General features: G+C 37.2%; 1 non-coding gene and 1 pseudogene across 1 annotated transcript; one reads left to right on the top strand and one right to left on the bottom strand.

Annotated features, from left to right (window-relative positions):
- The first annotated feature begins 2604 nt into the window (after positions 1–2604).
- LOC141510347 (U6 spliceosomal RNA) lies at positions 2605–2711 on the top strand. The gene has a single exon (XR_012474844.1). It is a non-coding gene; the product is annotated as a U6 spliceosomal RNA (small nuclear RNA).
- Positions 2712–2918: 207 nt separating this feature from the next.
- Positions 2919–3411, bottom strand: LOC141520065 (large ribosomal subunit protein uL23-like; annotated as a pseudogene).
- Positions 3412–9365: the final 5954 nt, after the last annotated feature.

Below are 9365 nucleotides of genomic sequence, written 5' to 3'. Positions count from 1 at the left end.
TTGGTATATTATCTCTTATTTCTGTCCCTCTCCCTGCTTTTCTGACTCATTTTCTGTCAGTTCCCCCTTCAGACTGTAAGTTCCTTGTGGGCAGGGACTGTCTTTATATTAATTATGTCCCCAGTGCTACATGGAAAGTGCTTAATAAATGTTTATTGTTTTAGACTGGAATAAGCACTTATTATGTGTCTACCATGTGCCAGACACTGTCTTTTCTATAAAATACTTTAAAAACATGACATCATTTGATGCTCACAACAATCCTGCTCACAGGTAAGTACTAATATCTCCATGCTACAGTTGAGGCAGACAGAGATTAAATGATTTGCCCAAGGTCACAGAACTTGTGTCTAAGACTGAATTTGAACTCTTCCTATTCCCAGCATTCTTGCCCACCAATCTGCAGAGCAGAGGGTACTGAAGCTATTGGTCTGAATACTAAGGCTGGTGAAATCTCATAGGATGATGACTGCCAGTTGATGAGGATAGTTAAGCCAGTCTAAAGCGGGGCGGGGCACCCTCAAGGGCCAAATAAGGCCCTCAAAATCATCTGGTGTGGTGCTGCCAAGGCAACTCGAAATTCAATGAATCTGAGAGCTTTTTATAGGTGGATTAATTAAATTTTTGACCAAAATAGCAGGCTAATTTTTAAGTTGATAGTTTTGTATGACTCGAGAATGATGTTATAACTGTCAAAATGACCCTCGGCAGAAAAAAGTTCTCTAATCTTGGTCTAAAGGCACATCTGTAGTCAACATCTCTCTGCAAACTTGGCTCACCAATGCAAGTAGGAATTAGGGAAGTAGCCCCAGAGGAAATGTTCTACTTATAAAAATGTCACATAATCTTTCTGGGTTTCATTTTCCTCATTAATACTTCAAAACTTTGAGGAACTGGGATTTTAGTGGCATAGGTAGTCATTCTATTTCACAAGCTCTCTTTAGTTAGGCAGATGGACTTTGGGAATTGCTCTGAGCAAAAAAAAAAGTCATCATCATCTTTCTGCCAACTTAGTAATGAACTTCTTAGAATTTATGAACGTTGGTCCTTGGACAACATATCAGTAGTCCAGGGCTTGAAGGCTTTTCAGTTTAGCAGAGCATGCCAGAGTTAACATTTTATCAGGAAACTCTGTTTTGCTCAAACATATCATGTCAAAAATGAAACTCATCAGCTTCCTCTCACAACTTGCTCCTATTCCTAACTTCCCTGTTTTAGCTGAACCAATTGGTTGCCAAATCTTAAAGATTCTTCTTCCACACTATCTCTCAAATTGCATCCTTTTTTCCCCTCCCACTAAGATTACTCACTGCAATCATCCTAGTTCAGACCCTCCTCAATTGTCACCTGGATTATTGTAGGCTCCTAAAATGGTCTTTCTGTTTCCTTTCTCTCCCCTCTCCAAGACTTCTTTTACTCAGCTACAAGAGTAATTTTATTAATGCACAAGTCAGGTCATATCACACCTCCTCCCACTCCCATTCAAATACCTTCAAGTGGTTTTCAAATGTTTGTTAAATGCAATATAAATGCCTTAGCCTGGCAACTAAGGACCTTCACAATCTGGATCCAATCTAATACCAATATCCTCCTTCAAGCCTCTTATATTATGGACCAACCAGATTGCTTGTCATTTATGGATCTTATTCTATTCCTTCTTGTTTCTGTTGTCTTTGAGTATGCCAATTCCCATGACTGGAAAAAATATTCTCCCCATATCCTCATCTGTTGAAATCCTTCCTTTCCTCTGAGATCCAGTTTAGGAGTCCCTTCCTCTAGGAAGTCTTTCTTGATTTTCCCAACTGTTATAAATGAATGAAAAGAAAAACCTGCTAGAATGAGAGAAAATTGTACATTTTATTCATGAACCATGCAAGACACACCTTACAAGGTATGGGCACTTCACCTAGGCATGAAGCAGGAATTAGTCTTCAAAGTCAGGTAATTTATGGTCTTCAGAAACTCTTTCCCCTCCCTCTTGGATGTTCATAGGCTCTCAGAGTTTGAGTTACAATCTAAAAGGTCCATCCATTCCATGATATGTCCCTAATTTGATCCCCTCCACACATCATAAGACATATGATATGCTAAAGAACCCCAATGGTCACACACAGGGGGTGTGTGGGTTAATATTCAATTACCTAATTGTGCAAACTCAGTAGCATTAGGTCAAGATCTCTAGGTCTTGGACTGGTTTGGGGTTTGGTATCCCTGGAATGGGATTAAGAAAACTCTTCCAGTTTTGTGATTGGCTGGGCCATTCCCTCTTTGTAATGGATTCCCTAAGGGCTCCCCTCCACACCCTGTGAAGACCAAAACCCTACATTTCTCACACCAACCCTAGCGATAATGATTCTTGAGAGATTCTTGAATCTCTTATATAACAATTCTGTTCACCCATTATAATTTCTGTTTGAGTCAGAAATCAGGAATAATGGAAAGATGTGGAATCCAAGGGAAGTTGGAGAAGAATCCCTCCTCTGATCTAGGACCACCCTGGGAGACCTAATATGAACATCTACATCCAGAAGAAAAGAACAACAATAATAACAACACACTACAGAATCTGAATTGGTACTATGTTCACTTTTTAAAAAACTTCTTGTGCTCGCTTCGGCAGCACATATACTAAAATTGGAATGATACAGAGAGGATTAGCATGGCCTCTGCTCAAGGATGACACGCAAATTCGTGAAGCGTTCCATATTTTTTGTGTATGCTATATGTAGTCTGGGCTTCCTTTAAGAAGGTACATAGTAGTTTCTGTTTTGACTAACTCTGAATTTGGACACTAGGAGTTCCATGAGAAAAAAAGATTTGTTTTAATGTATAGTTGGGAGTAAATCCACTCTGAAAATTCATCTGATCACTAATCTGTAACAATTTTTTTTTCCTGGAAAACTTTTTTATTGTGGGTGAAGAAGTAGGGCAGCTGGACAGTTTAGATGATTCCAATCTTATTGGCAACATCTAAAGCATCATAGTCTGGGGCAAGCTGGATGTAGGCCTTCTTCTCTCCATCAGGCTGGATCAGTGTGTTGACCTTGGCCACATCAATGTCATACAGCTTCTTTGTGGCCTGCTTGATTTGGTGTTTGTTGGCCTTGACGTCCACAATGAAGACCAGGGTATTGTTATCCTCAATCTTTTTCATAGCAGACTCCGTGGTCAGGGGGAACTTAATGATGGCATAGTGATCAAGCTTATTTCTCCATGGGGCACTTTTCTGAGGGTATTTTGGCTGCCTTTGAAGCCTCAGTATCTTGGGTCTCCGGAAGGTGGGTGAGGTTCGGATCTTCTTTTTGTGGCTGTGGACGCCCTTCAACACCGCCTTCTTGGCCTTCAAGGCCTTGGCCTTGGCTTCTGTCTGGAGGGGGGGGCAATGGCTTCCTTCTCGGCCTTTGGCACCATCTTGGGGGAAAGCAATCTGTAACAATTTAAAATTATATATTGAAGAACTGAAAACTTTTTTAAATGGCTCTTCAATGACAGATATTTTCCAATAGTGCAACTTGGACATTAAAAAAGGTTTTTGGGGTTTTTTTTTCTTCCAGTTTTGTTGAACTCAAAAATAGATGAATACATATCTATATCCACACATGTGTATGTTTACATATAGATACATATGTATATGTATTTCCATATCTGTGTGTGTGACCCTATTTGTGTGCCCATCAACTTTCTTCTCAGATGATTCAGATTTCCCTTGGCATTCACATCTCTTAACAAAATGGTGAAAATGGGGGGTTGGGGAATAAAAACAGAACCAACTATCTGGCTTCTACTTTGTCCATTGCTCTGGTCAAATTAAAGCTTCTCTGAGGTACCACCTCACACTTCTCAGATTGGCCAATATGACCAGAAAGGAAAATGATTATTGTTGGAAGGGATGTGGGAAATCTGGGACACTATTACACTGTTGGTGGAGCTGTGAACTCATCCAACCTTTCTGGAGAGCTATTTGGAACTACGCCCAAAGGGCAACAAAAATGTGCATACCCTTTGACCCAGCAATACCACTACTGGGTCTATATCCTGAAGAGATGAAGAAAAAGGGTAAAAAAGCATTACTTGTACAAAAATATTTATAGTATCCCTGTTTATGGTGGCAAAGAATTGGAAATCAAGTAAATGTCCTGCAATTGGGGAATGGCTTAGCAAACTGTGGTATATGTATGTCATGGAATACTATTGTTCTACTAGAAACCAGGAGGGATGGGATTTCAGGGAAGCCTGGAGGGATTTGCATGAACTGATGCTGAGTGAGATGAGCGGAACCAGAAAAACACTATATATCCTAACAGCAACATGGGGGTGATGATCAACCTTGAAGGACTTGCTCATTCCATCAGTGCAACAATTGGGAACAATTTTGGGCTGTCTGCAAAGGAGAGTGTCATCTGTATCCAGTTAAGGAGCTGTGGAGTTTGAACAAAGTTCAAGGACTATTCCCTTTAATTTAGAAAAAAACAGATATCTTATTGTCTGATCTTGTTACCTCTTAGAATTCTTGTCTCTTCTCTAAGGATATGATTTCTCTCTCATCACACCCAATTTGAATCAAGGTACAACATGGAAACAAAGTAAAGACTGACAGATTGCTTTCTGTAGGGGGGTGGGGGGAAAATTGTAAAACTTAAATAATATCTTTAATAAAAATTAATTTAAAAAACTTCTCTTATGTTTTTTCTTCCTATCTCATAATTTTCTTTCTTGTCCCTTGGTCCTAATAACTTGTACACAAAATGACTAATATGTGGGCATGTACAACTTTTACTGGATAATTCTGGGCAGGGGGAAGGGGGAAGAATGGAAAGGGAGGGTGGTGGGAAAATGTGCAACTTATAAATATGCAGGTGAAGGCTTTCATGACATGTAATTAGAAAAATAAAAATAAAATATCAGAAAAATTCCTCTTTCTGATGCTAAGAACTAATGGAAATTACCATGTAGATTGAGCGATCACCTATGTAATCACAGGCTAGTTTCTGAGCCAATTCCCTTATTAAATGGGTATAATAAGACCTATAAGTCCCATTAATGACAGGATTATTGTTAATATCAAACATAATAATGTACATGAAATGCTTTCTAAATATTAAAGCACAGTATAAATATCACACAATGTAAAAATCATTTTATACTTGTGACGTCAAAAATCCTTGATATTATGTGTCTATTATGTGGGTCTTATAGGTAAGGAAGTTTGCTCACCACTCTTTCCAGAAGTTAGTACTGTAAGACAGTAGTTGATAGACTACAGAGTTTAGGAAGCTTTAAAGACAGGGAGATATATGAGCTATCATATATGAAAATCTGCTGGTGGTAAGAATCAGCATATTCCCACCTCTCTGAGATTACAGCTCATATATATATATATATATGCCTTATTCCCCTTATTAGATTTTTTTCAAATATATTAATATTGTTTCATCCCTGGAACCTTCAACATTGCATTGCAATTAGTAGGGACTTCACAAATATTTGTTTTGTTGACCTGAATTCTGTTTCCACACATTTGATTATAAAAGAAAGTATCACACTTTCACTCAAAGCTCATTTATTCTTATTTGAAATTGAATTTTTACCATCTTAGTTATATGGTGATCAACCTCATAGTAGATTAGATGCAGAATATTAGAAAGAAAGAAAAGAATGTACTACTAAAGGCAGGAACACTGACAGTCAATCAATTACCATTATTAATGCCTACATGTGCTACCTGAAGGATACAAAGAAAGACCAAAAAAACCCAAAAAAACTCTGCAGTCTAATAGGAGAAGAAAACAATGTACAAACATAGATGTAGACAGAAGTAAATAGTAAAGAGTGTATAGCTGAGAGCAAGGAAAAAACAAAATGTTAGCAATTAGATTAAGGAATTATATAAGGATACAATCTAAACCCCCTTCATGTTGGGACAATATCATCTAGTGATGAGGGATCGTTCTAATAATTGATTATAATGATGATGTTGATAGGTTTAGAGATGGAAAGGACCTTAGATATCACTTAGGCTAACCATCTTATTTTGAAGATGAGAAAATTGAAAAAAGCATATGTTAAATGATTTGTCAAAGTCATATAAGTAATATGAGATAGAGTCAAGAGAGTCCTGTTTCCAAATTTAGTCCTCTTCCCTGAATCCTAATTCATCAAGAAACAATTAAACTATGCTTAAAATTCTCTGAGAAGGCATTCCATTTCCATGGAAAATTAGTAAAGTAAAATTTTCAATGTAAATAGTGATTTTTAATTATACAGTAAATCTGATCTCTACTTATTTAAATCACATTACATTCACTTGGGGGACAACTAGGTGTCACAGTGGTTGGAATGCCAGTCTAGAGTCAGGGAGACTCATCTCCCTGGGTTCAAATCTGACTTCAGAAACTTACTAGTTACATGATCCTAGGCAAATTGCTTTACCCTGTTTGCCTTGGTTTCCTCATCTGTAAAATGAGCTGGAGAAAACCCCAAATGGGGTCACAAAGAGATAAGAGGACTTGACTGAGCAACAACTATCACTCATTCATTATATATCATTATGTATCTGCTCTGTGCAGAGCACTATGCTTTTGGGAAGGATACAAGTATTCAATCTCTGCTTTCATGGACCTTACAACCTTAATTCAGGAATAAAAATTTTATACAAAAGTTTTTGTGTGCTAAAGTAAAGTAATGAGTCTCTTTCTATGCCATTCAAACCTATGGCTGAGAATGAAAATGGAGATGACTATATATATATATATATATATATATATATATATATATATATATATAACATACATATATTGACATTGGCTGTGGACATGAAAACAAGATCATGGATCTGTGCTATTAAAGAAATTAAAACAGGTTGACCCCAGGAAGCAATGTTAAACAGATTTCTCTATGTGATAGGCCGTACTTCTTCCTACTTTTAGAACTTTTCAAACTCTACTTCCTCATAGAGAACTAAGATCAGGGAATAAAAGGGAGTAAACTTCCTTACACAAAGCAGGCACATTGTAAGTATTGAATGAATAAATGAATGAATGATCTGCTTTCTAATTAGTGATCTAAGCATTACACCTGATAGTCTGCTTATAAAACTTGCAGATTATCCCAAGTTAGGTTGGGTTACTAATATCTAAGAAGATAGGAATAGATTCCTACTCAACCTTTAACATGTTAGAATACAGTTCCATAAAGGTAGCATTGAGATAAATTCAAATGATTAATTTATTTAAGGACAAAAAATAAATTATACATGTACATAATGGACTGGAAAAGACTCTCAGGCCTTAGTGATAGACATAAATAATATAGAACTGCCTGTAAAAAGCTTATATGGACTCTTTTAAACCTTATTATGGTAAACAAAAGCTAAAAAAATCTGAAAATAATGATTCATGCTTGTAACTCTAACTACCAGGAAAACTGAGGCTGGAAGATGTCTTTTTTTTTTTGCAAGGTCATCTATTTATTTATACAATACTAAAATAGTCTTGTTGAGTAAATAATCCCCCCTTTCCCCCACAAAAAAAAATAAAAAAAAATCTCGTGAGAAATAAAGTGAAAGAAAGAGGAAAAAAAATGTGTTTCAGTCTGTGTTCCATTACCATCAGCTCTGTCTCTGTGGTAGATCTCATTCTTTATCATAAATCCATCAGAGAAGTTACTTCCACAGTTGATGTTGCCGATTTTAATTCCCTCCATCCATTTCTCCCCACTACCAATTATTATATTTTCTCTCTCCTTTCACTCTGTCCCTCATCAAATGTATACTGTGGGACAGCTGAGTAGCACAGTGGACAGAGCACCGCCCTGGGGCCAAGAGGCCCCAAGCCTATATACCACCTGAGAGACCCAGCACCCACTCATCCCCATGGTCCCCGGACAGGTCATCTAATCCCAACACCTTGCAAAAAGGAAAAAGTAAAATGTATTATATCTGAATATCCTCTTCCATGATCTACCCTCTCCTCTATCCCCTATGCCCCCTTCCCCTAACCCTTTCTCCCATCTCCTTTCTCTACTTTTTCTTATAGATTTCTATGCCCTATTAAGTATATAAGTTGTTTCCTTTCTGAGCCATTTCCAATAAGACTGAAGCTCCTGCATTCCCCTCACCTTCCCCGCTTCCATATCATTGTGAAAAGTATTTCTTGACTTTTTTACATGAAATATCTTAGTCTATTCTACCTCTCCTTTCCTTTCTCCCAGTATATTTCCTTTTCACCCATTGACTCTATTTTTACAATATATTATACCTCAAATTCATCTCTCTCCTGTGTCTCAACTATAAAAGTTCTTTCTAATTGCTCTAATAAATGAGAAGGTTCACATGAATATTATCAGTATCATCTTCCCATGCAGGAATACACGCAGTTCATCATCATCAAATCCTTCATAATTTACCCTTCTCATCTCTGTGCTTCACCTGAGTTCTGTACTTGAAGATCAAACTTTCTATTCAGCTTTGGTCATTTCAACAGAAACATTTGAAATTCCCCCATATCATTGAAAGTCTATCGTTTCAGGGGCAGCTAGGTGGTACAGTGGCTAGAGCACTGGACCTGGAGTCAGGAGTACCTGAGTTCAAATCTGGCCTCAGACATGTATCTGTATAGCCTTGAGCAAGTCACTTAACCCAGTTTGCCTTGCAAAAACCTAAAAGAAAAAAAAGAAAGTCCATCTTCTCCCCTTTTCAGTTTTTCCAGGTTGTTGATTCTCAGTTACATTCCAAGCTCTTTTGCCTTCTGGAATATTATATTCCAAGTCCTATGAGTCCTTAATGTGGATGCTGCTAAGTCCTGGGTAATCCTGACTGTAGATTCACAGTATTTGAAGTGTTTTGTTCTGGCCGCTTGTTGTATTTTCCCAAGTTCTGGAACTTGGCTATAATATTCCTGAGAGTTTTTTTTTATTTCTTTCAGTAGGAGATCAGTGGATTCTCTCAATTTCTACTTTGCCCTCTGCTTCTAGGATATGAGGACAATTTTCCTGTAGAAATTCTTTGAGTCAAGGCTCTTTTCCTGATCATGACTTTTAGGTACCCCCAAAATTTTTAAATTATCTCTTCTGGATCTGTTTTCCAGATCTGTTTTTTTCCAATAAGATATTTCATGTTTTCTTCTAGGTTTTCACTATTTTGAAATTGTTTTATTGTGTCTTGATTCCTTGCAAAGTCATCAGCTTCCTTTGGCTCCATTCTACATTTGAAGGATTTGTTTTCTTCAGAGAGCTTTCTTATCTCCTTTTCCATCTGGCCAATTCTGCTTTTTAAGGTATTTTTCTCTTCATCAACTTTTTGAACTGTTTTTTCCATTTCATCTAAACTAGTTTTTAATATGTTATTTTCTTCAGCATTTTTTTGGTTC

Source organism: Macrotis lagotis, chromosome 1, assembly GCF_037893015.1.
Source record: "Macrotis lagotis isolate mMagLag1 chromosome 1, bilby.v1.9.chrom.fasta, whole genome shotgun sequence".
In the NCBI taxonomy this organism is placed as follows: Eukaryota; Metazoa; Chordata; class Mammalia; order Peramelemorphia; family Peramelidae; genus Macrotis; species Macrotis lagotis.
This window is presented reverse-complemented; position numbering and strand designations above follow the sequence as displayed.